The sequence below is a fragment of the Octopus sinensis genome, linkage group LG2 (genome assembly GCF_006345805.1).
Source record: "Octopus sinensis linkage group LG2, ASM634580v1, whole genome shotgun sequence".
In the NCBI taxonomy this organism is placed as follows: domain Eukaryota; kingdom Metazoa; phylum Mollusca; class Cephalopoda; order Octopoda; family Octopodidae; genus Octopus; species Octopus sinensis.
This window is the reverse complement of record NC_042998.1, coordinates 172,409,888-172,428,620: the sequence shown is the minus strand read 5'-3', so window position 1 is coordinate 172,428,620 and position 18,733 is coordinate 172,409,888. Positions and strand designations below refer to the sequence as shown.

At 36.8% G+C, this 18,733-nt stretch overlaps 1 long non-coding RNA gene across 1 annotated transcript; it reads left to right on the top strand.

Annotated features, from left to right (window-relative positions):
- Window positions 1-479: 479 nt before the first annotated feature.
- On the top strand, window positions 480-17,674 carry LOC115230327. Its single transcript, XR_003883422.2, has 4 exons — window positions 480-633; window positions 7,454-7,685; window positions 10,884-11,030; window positions 17,170-17,674. It is a non-coding gene; the product is annotated as an uncharacterized LOC115230327 (long non-coding RNA).
- The last annotated feature ends 1,059 nt before the right edge of the window (window positions 17,675-18,733 follow it).

Below are 18,733 nucleotides of genomic sequence, written 5' to 3'. Positions count from 1 at the left end.
GAGAGAGAGAGACAGACAGAGACAGAGACAGAGAGAGAGAGGGACAGAGAGAGAGAGAGACAGACAGACTAATAGCTATCCACACAAATTTAAGATCAATCTAATGCTACGTATATTATTGTATGGAGGGTTAATTCGGTCATAATTCAATATTTTCGCATGAGCTTATCGTTACATTTAATATTGATTACAATTAACGATGTTTTATATCGGACTTAAACAATAAATTATTTAGGTTCCGCTTTCGTTTTCTCTTTAGCTTTTGTTTTTGTAAGGAAAGCCAGATTCTGGAGATTTCACTTGCTATATAAAAAGAAGACAGAGCTAGTCAATTGGATCTTACTATACTCGGACTTTGGCTATCTTTATTTTCCTCACATTCTGGTTTGTCTTTATTTTGGTTTTGAACTTTATAGATCCTTATATTTATTACAAGCTTAGATCCTTATATTTATTACAGGCACACAAAAAAGTCTTTTTAATTAGATCAACTGCGAATGATCTTCCATAGTATAAATATTTCATCGTCACATTTCAACACACCCTGTTTTATTTGTTATGATCGTAGAAGCGTGGTCGAACTCGGCATTTAACTGTTCATGACTTATTTCGATTTCCGAAAAGCTAAAATAGGTAAACAGTTTCTTCTAATTTATTTTATAAGCTAAAAAAGTTAGACAGTTAAAGTGAGTGAGTGAGTGAGAAAGTGAGAAAGAGAGAGAGAGAGAGAGAGAGAGAGAGAGAGATCAGTATTGTTTTATCTTGGAAAAGTATGTTTAATATTACAAAAACAGAAAATATTAATTATGTTCTTAATTACACACAGAATATGAGAACAAGCTGTCTTAATTTTTATTTTTTAAGTTTTTCCCTAATTTTTCACTTTGGATTTTTGATGAGATGTACTTACACATCGAAACCGGGAATGTTTTATAAAAGTCTCTTAATGTAACAAATATAACAATACTTCCGTACGATGATAGAAAAAAAAAAGTTTAAATAATCTTTAAACATACTTCCTTGTTGTCTCCATTTTTACTTTTCACCTTTTTATTGTCATATATAACTTATAAACATGGCATAATTTAGAAACAGATTAAATTAGAAAAATGGACGAAACAGAATACAATTGAAAAAATACAAAACAATAAACACAAATAAAGACAAAAAACAAACCCCTTTTCAGCTATATACATATATATATACACGCACACACACACACACACATACATACATAATACACACACACATACATACATACATAGGATCGTTTGTAGAAATACATATATCCGGAGGAGAAGCACACCCTAAATTGTAGAGCTATTAATATTATAATGGGGTAGGCCGAAAGACATTCACCCGGAACAAAAGAAAAAAAATTATAATAAACCAACCTGGGGTATAGAAACAAGTGTGTGGAAACTGAATATGAAAAACAAATGTGCGCTGACGACCCTGAGGGGTGGCAATGGGACTTTCGGAAAATTCACAAGATCCGATTTTTTCGTCATAAATTCGGGTAAAATGGATATATATTGAATAATAATAATAATGAAATTATTGTATACAGTGTTCAGGTGCACTACAACTTGTCAGAAAGTGCGTATAAAGTATATATATATGTTGATTTTTATTTTTACGTAATCCCACGTTTTTGGTTTTGGAAGATCCGATTCTGAAAAAAAAATTTCAAAAATCTCATTTTCAAAATGTTATTGTTATCGCAGTTTTGTGAGATTTGGCTGTTTTTTCTAGCATGTGGATAGCCTGCTTGAAGACCTGAGGGTTCTTTTTTTTTTTCTTTTAACTTGTTTCAGTCATTTGACTGTGGCCATGTAATTAGATAGAATTACATCTATACCTATTATTGGATTTTGTTAGAGCCCCATGTGGTAAAGATGTGAATGGGAAAAATGTAGGTCGAGGGTGATGTGCTAGCCACCTTCTCCCCTTACTGCTTTACAAAGTAAACAACACAAATAACTAAGCAGAAGCAGCCATGGTTGAAAGAAGAACAAGAACAACAAGCATTATTAATAGAGAAAAGAAGCATGGTCATTCCTTACCCAAGTGACCTTTAGTCGAGCAAATCGACCCCAGAGCTTATTTGTAAGCCTAGTACTTGTTCAATCGGTCTATTTTGCCGAACCGCTAGTTTACGGGTCGTAAACACACCAGCATCGGCTGTCAAGCGATACTGGCGGAACAAATACAGACACACAAACATACACACACACACGCGCGCGCACACACACACACACATATATATATATATATATATACATATACAACGGGCTTCTTCCAGCTTCCGTCTACCAAATCCACTCACAAGGCTTTGGTCGGCCTGAGGCTATAGTAGACTATTTGTTTCGTAAGCAAGCTACTTATCACACAACCACTCCTGTGCCTGTATATTCTTTTTTTATTTTATTTGGTTAAAAAGTTGAAATTTTACAAAAAAAATCCAATAAAAGTGAAAAGGGTGGGCGGGATTGAAATTTTGAAAATATGATTTTTGAAAATTTTTTTTTCAGAATTGGATCCTCCATAAGCAAAGACGTGGGATTCCGTAAAAAAAATCAATATAGGAAAGACTTCCTCCCCCACCCATTTCCTTGCAAATAATTGTTTTTTTAAAAAAATTTTTTGCTAAAAACCCACGTTTTCGGATAAGGAGATACCAAAAATGGCAAGAAATCGGAATTTTGAATTTTTTGTCCCCCGCCTTACTCCCTGACAATTTCTTAATTTTTCACTTTTTTCTCTAACGCTAACCCTAAAATTATGGAATCATAATTTCCATATTTTTCTATATATTTTGCCCAAAAGAATTTTGCAAAAATTTTAGGAAATCTTTTTCAGAATCATAATCTCCATATTTTTCTGCAAATTTGGAAAAAAAAAAAATTCTGAACAAAGTTAAAAATGAAGAAATTAGTGGTGGGAGGATATTTATGACTGTCGCATTTAGTCACCACGTTATTCAGACGCAAGTAAGTATTGGGTTGTCCAGAAAGTTTGTGCCGATTCATAGTAGCTTACCTTTCAACTTATTTTAAAACATGGTTGAGTCCATAAAATAGGATTTGACTACACCGCCATTTAGAGCACAGTTTAAGCTATCTTTTTGTGGAAAAAGGTTTATGTTCCTATAACCTGTGTTAATTTTGTAACCCTTTAAAATGGAAGATAAGAAAGTTCATTTTCGGCACTTGATGCTTTGGGAACCAGACAAAAATTGCTGCAGCTCGGTTGGGATGTGTTACCCCACCCTCCATATTCACCAGATATTGCTCCTTCGGATTTCCACTTATTCAGGTCTCTGCAGAATAGTGTTAATGATAAAAATTTCAATTCCTTGAATGATGTAAAATGATACCTTGATGAATTCTTTGCCATAAAACCACCTCAATTCTGGGAAGAGGGTATTTTCAAGTTAAAGGAAAGATGGGGACACATTGTGCAACAAAATGGTTCATATTTAGTTGATTAAAAATGTAATGGCAAGTATTTATTGACCTTTTTCTTTCCTTTAAAAATTGGCATGAACTTTCTGGACAATCCAATATATTACGTTTGCAGTTTAGGCTTGGATAAATTAACCCTTTTTTGCTTGCTGAACTCCCTACATCTTCACACGCCCCCCTCCCACACACACACACACACTCTCCACCACCTTAAAATATCTTATTAATATAGTTGTGTAGACGGGAGTGGGAAAGGCAAATGAAAAGTAAGTGAAATATATTTAAGTACAAAGCAAAATAACTTTCAAACTGTCATACAGCTTAATCCTTTACAGTGAAGGAGGGAGAGAGAGTGACAGATAGACAGGCAGGCAGACAGGCAGGTACAGACAGACAGGCAGACAGATGGAGATTGAATGAATGAATGAATGGACTGAATTATGAATGAACAATCAAAAATAACTGTCCTAGCAAATAAGGTGAAGAATGTAACTGGCTGTCATTGTCAGTTTTCAGATTATTTAAATAATAGCTATTTAATTGGCACTAATTATAGCTATTATTCTTAACCATTCTTTATATCTAGTTTCAAATAAATCGAGTGATCTTGTGCAAATAATTCATTAGCAATCATTAATCTTAAAACTGATCATTTGTAATCTTGCTCCACATTCATTGATTATGACATACTTGTGTTTCGCGCTCTCAAATAAACCACCAAAGAAAACCATTGTCCTAATACGTTAACTCTTTAATGTAACCGTTATGCTAAAATGGATTACATCACCCTTCGTACGATGTTGTTGCTATTGTTGTTTTGCTGTTTAACTATGAGCATCAGCATCAGAAGAGTTTGATGTCCCGCCTGCGAAATTTCTTTTTCCACAAGAGTTCAGGACCCCAGTAATGAACTCATTTGCATACAGCCAATCAGAGCTCAATTTGACCTTGTTGCCAAGTTAACAAAAGTTGGCATTCAAAATAGCAACGTCCGATTGCCATGCGAATCTTGTATTGTGATCTCATGCAGATGCCAATATCATCGATACTGAACACATATGCTGGCATTGTGCTGACCGTGACGATGACTGCATGGAGTCGAATGATCAGAAAAATGAAAGTGAAGGAACTGACTGTGAGGATATAAAAATTTTGGATAGCAAACACGATGATGTGACAAATCCATGGCTAGAAATTTTACACTGCTCTCTTCAAAACCAATTTGAAACACGATAAAATTTTGGTACACGCAGTTGCACATCAAAATCAAGTGCTGAGGATGGAAGTGACCCAATAATCAATGGGCTAAACATAGCTTTTCTTGCTTTACAACAATGTTATGTTCAAGACAAAGAATTCGTTGAGGAATCAGTGAAACATTCACCAAGCAACTTCTGGAGCAGATACTGTGTTAGCTTTCATGCTTCACTGCTTTGGTTGGTACTCTGGTGTGGCAAATGCTCTTGGCAAGAAAAAACAAATATCTCTAGAATAAAAGTTTTCTTCCCACAAACGAAAATCTCTGGTCAGTATGAAGACAGTTGGTGTGCAACCAACTGCAGCATTCAGGAGAAAGATGGTTGGTGGTGGCAGAAACTGCATTGGTGCTGGCAGACCATTGAAGGACTATTTGAAAAGTGTGAAAAGAAAGGTGCCATTCAGCTCTTAGATTATGCCTAGATGCAAAGCCCAACATAACATTCATGAATGTGCTAAAAACAACCACTCTCTTGGTAAAACACTCTACCATGTAAACTCAAGATGAAGAACGGTGTTGTAAGTCAACCGATTGCCAAGTTATGCCTGATTGTAGAAGGAGACAAGTAATTAGATAGAATTACATCTATACCTATTATTGGATTTTGTTAGAGCCCCATGTGGTAAAGATGTGGATGGGAAAAATGTTGGTAGAGGGTGATGTGCTAGCCACCTTCTCCCCTTACTGCTTTACAAAGTAAACAACACAAATAACTAAGGAGAAGCAGCCATGGTTGAAAGAAGAACAAGAACAACAAGCATTATTAATAGAGAAAAGAAGCATGGTCATTCCTTACCCAAATGTCCTTATCTTTTATTCTTAATTACCCATAAAGGGCTTACAAAGGGGGACAATACAAGTGACCTTATCTTATCACCCATCACTTGTTATGCGCTCATAAATTAGTTTGATAGAGCTCTAATTGGCTGTATGCAAATGAGTTCATAACTGGGGTCCGGAACTCTTGTGGGAAAAAAAATTTTGTGTCCTACCCTACTTAAGCTTACTCATTTTCTTTAAAAGGCATGTTTTTGTTAATGAAATTTTACAGAGTTACACTTTCAGGCATACCTTCAGAAGTCCACACACACACAGCCAACAACTTTTATTCTTTTACTCAATTTGGTCATTTGGACTGCAGCCATGCTGGAGCACTGCCTTGAAGGGTTTTTAGTCGAACAAATCGACCCCAGGACTTATTTCTTAAGCCTAGTACTACTTATTCTGTCAGTCTCTTTTGCCGAACCACTAAGTAATGGAGGCATAAACGTACCAACACTGGTTGTCAAACGGTGATGGGGAAACAAACATAGACACAAAGACACACACATATATACAACCAGGCTTCTTTCAGTTTCTGTCTACCAAATCCACTCACTTTGGTTGGCTCTCAACTATAGTAGAAGACATTTGCCCAAGGTGCCACACAGCGGAACTGAACCCAGAACCATGTGGCTGGGAAGCATGCTACTTGTCACACAGCCACTTGCCTGCACCTATACCTTCATGACTTTCAGAAAAACGGATGTTTTTCTATTAAGTTTTATTCAAATAACTTTCAGATGGTGTAGTTTATGAATATATAGGAATGTAATTAAAAACAACAAAAAAAAAATAGGTGGATGCGCATACATCCATATGAACACACTTCACAATATTTTTCAAAATATCAAGTTTCATTTTGTAGATATATGTGTATCACTATGTAAATGTGCACCCACCATTTTTTTTTCCACATTCAATTCCAACATAATCATAATGTACATCCTGTAGAAACCTTGCCAGATCAGATTGGAGCCTGGTGCAGCCGCCTGGCTTGCCAGTCTTCAGTCAAACCATCCATCCCATGCCAGCATGGGAAGCAGACATTAAATGATGATGATGTCCTTTTTTAAGAAGGTGGGGTATGATTTGAGGGAAATTTGGCTTCTATTTCTAGCATTATGCAACAGTATTTGTAATCCTATATAGGGGTGCTGAAAAGTTCCTGGCTTTAAGGGTATTGCAAAGAGCCTAGTTGAAGGCCCAAACTTCCAAGTTCTTTTACAGGGTTAGGACAACTGAAGGACTGCTGCAATAAGTGTATGAATCTGAGAAGGCGACATGGTAAGTAGCTTGCTTACCAACCATATGGTTCCAGGTTCAGTCCCACTGTGTGGCACCTTGGGCAAGTGTCTTCTACTATAGCCTCGGGCCGACCAAAGACTTGTGAGTGGATTTGGTAGACGGAAATCGAAAGAAGCCCATCATATATATGTCTATATGTGTGTTTGTGTGCCTGTGTTTGTCCCCCCCAAGATCGCTTGACAACCGATGCTGGTGTATTTATGTTCCCATAACTTAGCGGTTCGGCAAAAGAGACTGATTGAATCAGTACTAGGTTTACAAAGAATAAGTCCTGAAGTTGATTTGCGCGACTAAAGACAGTGTTCCAGCATGGCTGCAGTCACATGACTGAAACAAGTAAAAGAATATAAAATGTAAATAAAAAAAATATATGTAATATCAAACATTCTGACTACCTTATTATTCTAAATATACAATATCTGTACATCACTTCAAAAACTCTCTCTCTCTCTCTCTCTCATATATATATGTATATATATAAACATCTAATTTCATAAAGAGACATTTTGAAATTATTGCTACAGAATTTCAAGTGCTGTATTTTATATGAAATATACGAATGAAAAAGCTATTTGTACATTTTTCCTTTTATTCTTTTTAGCTACATATATATAATAATAATATCCAAGTGTGTCGCCGTTGGTTGCAAGCATTGACAAACATGGAATCTACTGACAACATGGATGGAATCCTTTCATCTTGTATTTCAAAACCACCTCCTTTACATATCAAGTATGCAAAATATGAAGAGCGTCTAAAATCATTTCTTACTTGGCCCCAAACTGGCAAACCTGATAAAAAGAATTTGGCTGAAGCTGGTTTCTTCTTTCAAGGTATTCTTTTCTTCTTTCATTATGGTGGAACTATCTAGAGTGGTGAGCTAATAGAATCATTAGAGCATCAGAAAAATGCCATTATAAGATGGTTGCAGGCTGGCAGAATCATTGGGGTACTTAATAACTTTATTGTGGGTTTTTATTTATAGATTTCAAATCCAGTAGGGTCGAGTTCAGCTTTCATTCCACTGAGGGTTATTAAAATAAAGTAATGAGGTAATCAATTAACCCTCTCCCAAAAGTTGTTAGCCTTGTGTCTAAATCAAAAAGCATTATGATCAGACCACCTTCAAGGATTTTAATTGACTATATCAACTCTCATACTTTCTCGGGTACTTATCAATTTCATAAATAACAGCAGATTAACGAACAGACAAAAAACAAGCAGATTAACAAATGGACAAAAAAAACAGCTGGCCTTGGTATAAAGAAACATAACTCTAGAGGCAGAACTGAAAACCATAAAGTAATTTTGCTTGATCCTCATATTTTGCATTTCATATTACAAAACAATTGTCAAGCAAACATCTTAAAAGAGGCAATTGCTGATCAGAGAAAATAAAAATATGGCACTTGTGCCCCATGCTAGTAGGGCACTAACAGTACCATCCGAGTGTGATTGTTGCCAGAGCGGCTCATTGGCTTCCGTGCCAGTGACACGTAAAAGGCACCATTCGAGCGTTGCCTTACTGGCACTTGTGCCGGTGGCATGTGATAAAACATTCGAGCAAGGTCGTTGCCAGTACCTCCTGACTGGCCCCCGTGCCGGTGGTACGTAAAAGCACCCACTACACTCTTGGAGTGGTTGGCGTTAGGAAGGGCATCCAGCTATAGAAACTCTGCCAGATCAAGATTGGAGCCTGGTGCAGCCATCTGGTTCGCCAGTACTCAGTCAAATCGTCCAGCCCATGCTAGCATGGAAAGCAGACATTAAACGATGATGATGATGATTCCAAAAGAGAGAGGCCAATTATTGAGATTGAAGAAACAATAACGATTTGAAGGTAAAGTAGGGTAGCCATAAGGAATAGATGCTGAGATATTGAATATATCTTTGGGATGAGCACACATGGTAGTTATTGCCATAATCATCCAAGGAATGTAGGATGATGTTTCTAAATGATGGAAGGAAAAAATTGGGTGCTGGTATTTGGACACTGGCAATTTTGCATGGTTAACTTGGACATTCAGCCTGTGTTGGTGACAGTATTTTTTTTGGTGCTGGAAACAAACACACACAGAATATGCATCTGCACACTGAAATATGCACATGCAGATAGGGAGAAACTGTGTGATATTACAGTTAATTAATTGAACACATCTGACATAAACACTTGCCCTGCACCCATGCATGAATGTATGCACATATACCATTTGCCAGCAGAAGTACCATTTTTTTGTTTGTACCTTTTGCGTAGAATTATATTTGCATACTTTTTATTGTAATGCTTATACTTATCAAAAGTTGAATTTTTTCAGGTTTCTATGATGTATGGAAGCTTTTGTGACTGTTTATCTATAATTTTTATGTTTTATTTTATATATTGCCTTGTATCTCTAAATTGATATGCAACACATAAAACAGAAGCAATTCTAATAGAAATACGTTTATTTAGCAAGAATTCAGGAGTACATATTCCTTGTTCTGTTGTTTGATGCATTGATGAAAAGATGCCTGCTTAGTTTAACATGAACTTGCAACTTAGATCTGACTATCACAGAATCTTGAATATGTTAGTTCAACTATAGTAGCCCTATGGGACTGTCTTTGAGACTAAATCATGTTCATTGAACAAGGCAGTATCACTAGAAACTGATATTACATATTTAATAGGAAATGAAAGCATCTCCCTTGGCACAACTAGCTAGTGTGGTGATATTGATTGCACAGGACATAAAAGTTTTGTTAGTTTGTCTTGTAATGCTACAGTTTTGATACTTGCTAATTTCTTAGCAGCTTTATAGGTGCTTCTCCTTTCAGCTACAGATTAAGAGGTGACATGGGAGTCAGCTGAAGAGAATTAACCCTTTCATTACCAACCCGGCTGAAACCGGCCCTGGCTCTGAGTACAAATGTCTTGTTTTCATAAGTGTTGATTTAAAATCTTCCACCAAACCTTAGTCACAATTTATGTTCCTAACACTAGTTGAATGATAACTAAGTTATTTTACTAAATTCTTTGTTATATTTAAAGTAATTGAAAGAAACACAGCATCTCAAAATAAATACAGTAACGAAAGGGTTAAGAAATTCTGTTGGATAGTTGACAGCAATGCTAATGTCAATTACAATGAGAACTCTCTTGTACCACCTTGATTAGGCTGGTACCTGTCAAATCATGGTGGAGTTCATATCCTACACAATGCTATTTTTATGTGTTAGAATGGAGCAGTCATAACGCTACTCATCATTTATCATCAGCCTTCCATGACGCCTTCCTACTCATGGTTTCTACAATTCTGTGAGAAGAATTTCAATAGCATTTCTTGAGAGATACTGAAGATCTATTGTTCCTCTTTTTTTATATATATATATTTTACTTAACAACTTCAGTCTCAATGTCAACTGACTATTGTTCCCAACTGAAATAAAAATTGTGCAAACTGTTCTACTGGGATATAGCTATTAAGTTCAATGTTCATATAAGTAGAAAGATTAAGTATTTACTCTTATCTCTAAATATAGGTTTCTCTGAGACATGCTCTCAACTTATTAACAAATGGGATGACTGGTAGAATTTACTTGAAATTATCAGAGCAAAGCATTGATTCCAACCATTATGCTAGTATTACCTCCAAGATCTAATAAGGTGTGACTGAGAGCCTGAAATGCAATTTTTTGAGACATTGTGCTCTTGTCTCTTTATATCAGCTTTACCTGCTTTAATACCTTGACCTGTCCAAATCCTTTGCTAATATTGTACACTGGACTGTCATTTTATGTAAGGTTAAATGACAACTTAAGAGTAGAAAGAATGGACCTGCTATTTTGGTTTAAAGTTACAGCAATTCTTGATGAGCTCATTACAATGGCATTTTCTGGGTTGTATCTGGATCGACCAGTGAAGATTGGTAAATATTTATTAAGGAATGGTGTTAATGTTTCATGACACAAATAAATATCAACATATAAAGATAATAGATATAATTTCTAAAATTGTACCAGGTTCATAATTTCAAGTAACCTTCTTCCAGGCCCTGAGGACCGTACCATATGCTTTCATTGTGATGGAGGATTGAAAAATTGGACTGCAAATGATAATCCAATAATGGAACATTTCAATACTTACCCAGATTGTGCATTTATAAAGAAGAAGTTAAAGAAAAGCTAAACACTAAAAAGTAAGATTTTTATTATTATTTATCCCCAGATTGTCAATGACTGAGCAGACTTATGATCAATGATATTTCTTATCATTCATCTTGTGGTTATCTTAAGACAACATTGTCCAATATATTACTCTTTATTTAACCCTTTGGCATTCAGATTAATCAGTTATTTCATCATCATCATCGTTTAACGTCCACCTTCCATGCTAGCATGGGTTGGACGATTTGACTGAGTGATCTGGCAGAGTTTCTACAGCTGGATGCCCTTCCTAACGCCAATTGACATTGTTTTGAATTAATTATGTATTATCTCATAGTTTTGAGATTTCAATGACGTGATTGTTAATTTTTAGAATGACATTGTGGGGTAGCTGTAAAGTGTTGGATCTGGCCAGTTTGAACACAAAACAGGTAGAATATTTGGACCAGATGTGGCTGGTTTAAATGCCAAAGGATTAAGATGATAAGCATGCTTAAAAGAGATTAACCCTCCTGATACCAACTTAGCTGAGATCACTTTTGGTTTTATGATACAAACCTGCATTTTTAAAGTGTTTTCAATAAAAACCTTCCATGAAAATGTCATGCTAATTTGTTCCAAACTTTAGCTTAATAATGAAAAAGTTACTTCACTTTAATAATTCCTAAGATATTGTTTTTAGAATTTTCTTTTAATGAGCTGATTATCTACAGGTCAAAGGGTATCATAACATTCCCAGTACTGAGAACCTGCAAAGAAGTTTACGTTGTGTCTGTTTCATAGTGCAACCTTTTCTATGAAAATAGACATGAGGACAAAAGTAGTTTATTATTGGGTGTATGTATCCCTGTGTGGGCGTGAGTGTTTGTGTGCCTGTGTGTACGTGTGTGCTTCTATGTCTAAATATATAGATATATATTACATATATACCGGTGGCATATAAAAGCACCCACTACACTCTCGGAGTGGTTGGCGTTAGGAAGGGCATCCAGCTGTAGAAACTCTGCCAGATCAAGATTGGAGCCTGGTGCAGCCATCTGGTTCGCCAGTCCTCAGTCAAATCGTCCAACCCATGCTAGCATGGAAAGTGGACGTTAAATGATGATGATGATATACTATTAAAGTAATAAAGTTAAAGTCTGGTCATAGAGTGACCAATGGTTTCTCATCCACAAAGGCAGTAGCTTCGCGAACGACTCATCAGACTCTAGTCCAAAAACAAATTTAACTCTTCGCCTCTGGTAGGTAGAAATCTGTTACTGCCATTCGTCATTTGGTTATCAAGAATAGTCTGGCGTTATAGCAAGGACAGGTTATCTCCCCTAGATCAGCTATATGTGTGCTGGAGAGAACAAAGGATTTATCCCTTGGACGACTATTGGATCGTAAGGACTCTTCCAGGCTTTACAACGTGCTTCTTTTTCACATATGATACATAGACGATATATATTGTGTAAGGCAGCGAGCTGGCAGAATCGATAGCACGTCGGGCGAAATGCTTAGCAGTATTTCGGCTGCCGTAACGTTGTGAGTTCAAATTCCGCCGAGGTCGACTTTGCCTTTCATCCTTTCGGGGTCGATAAATTAAGTACCAGTTACACACTGGGTCGATGTAATCGACTTAATACCTATGTTTGTCCCCTCTATGTTTAGCCCCTTGTGGTTAATAAAGAAATAGATATATATTGTGTGTATATATATATAATATACAGAGCGAGAGGGAGAAAGAGAGAGAAAATCACGTTTTGGAGGAGTCCTTTTGGCTATCATAGACTTCACAGAAATGGTTATTTTGTTTTCCATTTTCTGTTATTCTTTTACTTGTTTCAGTCATTTGACTTCGATCATGCTGGAGCACCGCCTTTAGTCGAACAAATCAACCCCAAGACTTATTCTTTGTAAGCCTAGTACTTATTCTATTGATCCCTTTTGTCAAACCTCTAAGTTACAGGGATGGAAACACACCAACATCAGTTATCAAGCAATGGTAAGGGGACAAACACAGATACACACACATAAATAAATTTTATATATATATATGACGGGCTTCTCTCAGATTCCATCTACCAAATCTATTCACAATGCTTTGGTCGGCTCAAGGCTATAGTAGAAGACATTTGCCCAAGGCGCCACGCAGTGGGACTGAACCCAGAACCATGTGGTTGGGAAGCAAGCTTCTTACCATACAGGCACTCCTGCACCTACTATTTTAAAAAATGTTGTTGCACTTCAACAACTTTATGGCAGTTCCACTGTATCTGTTTGAAAAAGTCAGCTTCTGGTCAGATTTCATTTGCTCTCAGAAGTTTCTTTTCCGTTTGTTTTGTTTTTTTAATTACATTCCTCCTTAAGTATGAAAGTGGTTCCTTGTCTTCTGCATATTACTTTCATATATAATATATGAATGTTTCTTTTACATTTTCAGTTTGTAACTCTCTTATGTGTATGTGGCCTTCCTCTTTTTGAGGGTTGGACTAGTGGATCTCTATTTTGTGGCTGAAGCATGGAACAGACAGCCGGTATCAGTTGTTAGTTGTCGGAGCACTGCATCCTTCAAAACTTCCATGCTTCCTGAGATTCGCCAACACTACACCTGATTTTCTCCCCTCCATGCACATGCAAGCATGTATCTGACTCATACACTGTTTGCTTTCCAGATATTTGTACATTACTGCATATACTTTATGCGCACTTTTTGACAAGTTGTGGTGCACCTGAGCACTGTATACAATAATTTCATTATTATTATTGTTGCTTTCAAATTCAATTCCCCTTCATTTCCCTTCACTTCTTCCCTTCATTTGTTCCTTTCAGTTTATTCTCTGTTATATTTATTATCATTATTGTGATTAATATCAGTATTATCATAAGTTGCTGACCAAAGTTCAAAAAGTGGACAGTCACCTAATGAGATCTGATAAAACATAAAAGAGATATATGTTGTATTTCAAACTGATTATAACTTAACTACTTGCCTGCTTCAAGAGAAATGGGATTAAGAAAACAAACAAAAAGAAAAAGGAATAAAACTGTGATCAGTAATAAGATTTCAATAAATGCAATGAAATTATGTGAATGCATACGTAGCAGAAATACAACAAAACATTTTGACACTCTGTTGTGGAATTCAAGACGGGTTGCCCCTCGGAGCTCCTCTATGCTGATGACCTGGCCCTCATAGCAGAATCACTACCGGAACTAGAAAAGAAATTTCGGGTGTGGAAGCTAGGTTTAGAATCAAAAGGTCAAGTTAGTAGTGGGGGTGGATGCTCAGAGAGCGTTACCACTAGAATAAGAATAGCCTGGGCAAAGTTTAGAAAGCTCCTACCCCTACTGGTGACAAAGGGTCTCTCGCTCAGAGTGGAAGGTAGATTGTATGACGCATGTGTATTATATGTATTAATGTTTGGTTTTATGTCAAGTTATAATAAAATGACTTTACATCAAACTGAAGGATTACTCAATGCTTTTTACAGAATACATATTTATTATTCTCAAACAAGAATTGTATTGAGAGTGATTTAGATGTTTCAGTTTACTTAGCTTTCATCAGACTGTGGTACATTTGAATTCACTTTGGCTTTATATAGTCTCTGTTGGGTTAAAATTTCCGTACATTTTCGGTGTTTATTTTACTTGTGCATCTTCCACATACAAAAGCTATTTTCCCCTGTTAACCTTCCTCTGATGTGTCCATAGCTTACACCAGATACATCTTATGGAGTTTCTACCTATGCCTTTTCTACAGATCAAGCAGGGCCATCTACCTGAAGGGATTCGGGATTTTTGTCTGCAATCCTACTTACTAAGACTTTGGTTTTTGCTAGGTTAACTCTAAGGCCCCTCAATTATAGACCTTGCTTTATTACCTGAAACTTCTTCTCTAGTTCTGGTAGTGATTCAGCTATAAGAACAAGGCCATCAGCATAGAGGAGTTCTCATGGGCAGCCTATCTTAAATTCCCCTGTTATTGCCTATGATGAATAAAAGGGGACTGAGGACTGATCCTTAGTGAATCCCTACTTGTACCCTGAATTCTTCACTGTACTCGTTGCCAACCCTCACCTTACTAGTAGCATCCCTGTAAATGCTTTATACAGCTCTCACCAACCATTCATCTATCCCTAGTTTCCACATAGACCTCTAGATAAGGGTTCGGTGGACCCTGTCAAAGGCTTTCTCCATTCCAATGTATATAGCAAGTGCATATGTTCCTTATGTGAAGAATATTACTATGGGTGGTGTATTTTTTTTTCCTTTTGTAGAAAGCACTTCACTTCCTGTTGACCCAGTCAAGTACTAGTACAATTCTCTTTCTGCCCCGCTGGAAGGGCCAAGTGGGGTATTGATGTCTACTTATGACTAAGCACCTAAAAGAATTAGTGAAGCATGGTACATGCAGCCAGGTCATATTTTCTTGCAAGTTACAACTAAGGGTTTTCTGGATGTTTTTACAGATGTTAATGTATACACACTCACACATATTTGCTCTCTGCCAAGAAGCCTGCCCCATCACTTTACATCTTCTCTCTATGACAACCATTTCTTCATCAGTCACAGTACTCTCTCTCCTGAGTTACCTCTGTTGCTACCCAACACCTTTTACTACCATTTCACTCACCACCCTTACACCTTGGATATCCTCTTGCCTCTCTTACCCCCTCTGCAGCCATACATTGTTTTTCTTTTACCTCTTTTCACTGCCTCGTTATTTGGGATGCTTTCATGACATTCACTTTGTTCTTCCCCTTCCTCCAACCGTTATGGTACCTTTCAGTATCTCTCCCCTCTCACTGATCCTCCTGCAGTCATCCTCTACTTCGTCGTTTCTCCCTGCTCTCTCCTCACAACTTCTCATCTTTCCCAGATATACACCTTCCACGCAGTTTTCAGCTATCAAATTCACTTACAAGGTATCGGTTGGCCCATGGCTATAATAGAAGAAGTAAACCCAAGATGTTGCACAGTGGGGCTAGAGTGGTTGTAAAGCAATCTTTATAGCGACACTACCAAGCTTGTGCATCATCATCGTTTAACGTCCGCTTTCCATGCTAGCATGGGTTGGACGTATGACTGAGGGCTCACGAACCAGATGGCTGCACCAGGCTTCGATCTTGATCTGGCAGAGTTTCTATAGCTGGATGCCCTTCCTAACGCCAACCACTCCGAGAGTGTAGTGGGTGCTTTTACGTGCCACTGGCAAGGGGGCCAGTCAGGCCGTACTGGAAACGACCTCGCTCGAATCTTTTTACACATGTCACCGGCAAAGGTGCCAGTAAGGCGATGCTGGTAACGGTCACGCTCGAATGGTGCCTTTTATGTGCCACTGGCACGGAAGCCAGTTGGCTGCTCTGGCAACGATCACACTTGGATGGTGCTCTTAGCACCCTACTAGCACGGGGCACAAGTGTCAGTAAGACGACACTGGTAACGATCACACTCGAACACACACACACAACATCATTACAATTACACATCCTTTAACATCTGTCATCCATACTGGAATGATGGGTTGGATAGTTCAACAGGGTCTGACAAATCAGAGGCATGTCTCATGCACCAAAGTCTGCTTTGGTATAGTTTCTACCGCTGAATCCCCTTCCTCATGCTAATAATAAAGTTATGTTACTAAATTCTTCGTTGTTTTAAAAGTTGGAACAAAATGTTGTTAAACAAAAATATACCGGATTTAATGATGTATTTTTCCCCAAAACAATATCCAGGGTGGCGGGTCACCACAGGGCCTATATTACATGCTTTATAGTAGTAAAAACTTTTGTTCCTGAATATGTACTTTTGAAATTAAGGCGGGGTTTATGGTCTAACCGACAATAGTAATATAAGGGAAATAACTCTTGCCTTTCTATTGTAGATTTAAATAGGATTTATAACGTTGTATAAAATTATATTTAATCTCAGAAGAAATGGTATGACCTGTCAAAGTAAGTCTCAACAAATTTAGAATTTCTAAGGTTTATGGTAATGCTATATTTTGGGTAAACTACAACTTTGATTAATGTATTTTGCGTATATTTTCTCCAAATGAACATGGTGCAGATTTGTTGAACAAAAGGAAGTATTGTTCATTTCATTCAACCTTCTATATTACTTCTTTGAGATGTGAAATTAAATATTGATTATATAACTGTTTCAGTTCTTATTATATTTCAGGCCTGTGGTATGATGTAAAATTATCTCAAGAAATCCACATCTGTCTGTGACTTCATATATATTTTGCTGCTACTAAACATTGAAAAGAAAACCAAACCATGCTGGTACTTATATGATAAAGCTATTTTGCCATATTTGAAATTATAAATAATTATTCCTACACAGACAGTTAAACGAACTTTTTAACTTAGAAACATCCATAGTGACAAACTGACCTTTGCAAAGCCTTATAATATTTCAAACTGTATGCAATAGTTGGTTATAACAAACAGGCAGAACATTTTGTGACACATGTAACAACATTGGAAAGAAAAATTGCACATTTTGAGTGGTTTGTTATCAAGAAGAAGAGCTGTTTGAACTATTTCAGAAATGTTTCATCAATGTTTTTGTAATACCAACATATTTATTTGTACTACATGCATGTTTATTGTTACAGCATTATAATATCTAACATATTTTAAATAAACTATATATTATATATTAAACAGGCATTTGACTCACACTAAACGCAAAGTGTACATTATTTCAATCTATAGAGACTTAATAGGACTCATTCATAACCCAAGGACTACCTGTGAGGCAAGGTTATATACACAATACCGAGTATCCTTCTTCTTGACTTTAGTTATGCTGTGTCCAAGCAGAAACACCACTTCAATGCTTTTTAATCAGTTATATTGATCCCAGTTTTTGTTCAGTTTGTTATTTTCATCAATATCTATTTATCAAAAGCCTAAGTTACTGTTTTTGACAAAATGGTGCAACTTGACACTAATAAACACAGAAAAAAAATATATTGTATGTCATCATCATCACCAAAAACTCAATTCACTTCCACTTCCCACTGGCGTTGGTTGGACTGGTCATTTCTGCTCTTCTAGATGGTTTGGAAGATCCTAACTTTTATTTTTTTTTTTTTTACTCTTTTACTTGGTTCAGCAAATCGACCCCAGGACTTATTCTTTGTAAGCCTAGTACTTATTCTGTTGGTTTCTTTTGCCGAACCGCTAAGTTAGGGGGACGTAGACACACCACCATTGGTTGTCAAGTGATGTTGGGGGTACAAACACATCTATATATATATATATATATATATATAACGGGCTTCTTTCATTTTCCGTCTACCAAATCCACTCACAAGACTTTGGTCGACCCGTGGCTATAGAAGACCCAAGGTGCTATGCAGTAGGAATGAACCTGGAACCATGTGGTTGGTAAGCAAGCTACTTGCCACACAGCCAAACATTTTCTATTTAGTTTCTTCAATTGGATCCTCTTCCAAATACCAACCAACTTAGAGTGCATTGGGTACATTTTTCCTGGCACCAACACTTGAGAGGTTGTTCTGACTTCAACAAGACCAAACAACTCTACATTGTGAGGATCATTTGATCTTGTTGGAGCAAAGTACTGGTTGCATGAAATAGTAGTAAAAGAATGATGGAAAGAAAGGTGTAGATAAATGGCAACCATGAACTATGGGTTTCAGTGCAAAAGGGCCAGTTAAGAATTTAGGTAAATTTTGAGGTACATCCGAGTATAATGCAGTCTCTAATAGTGT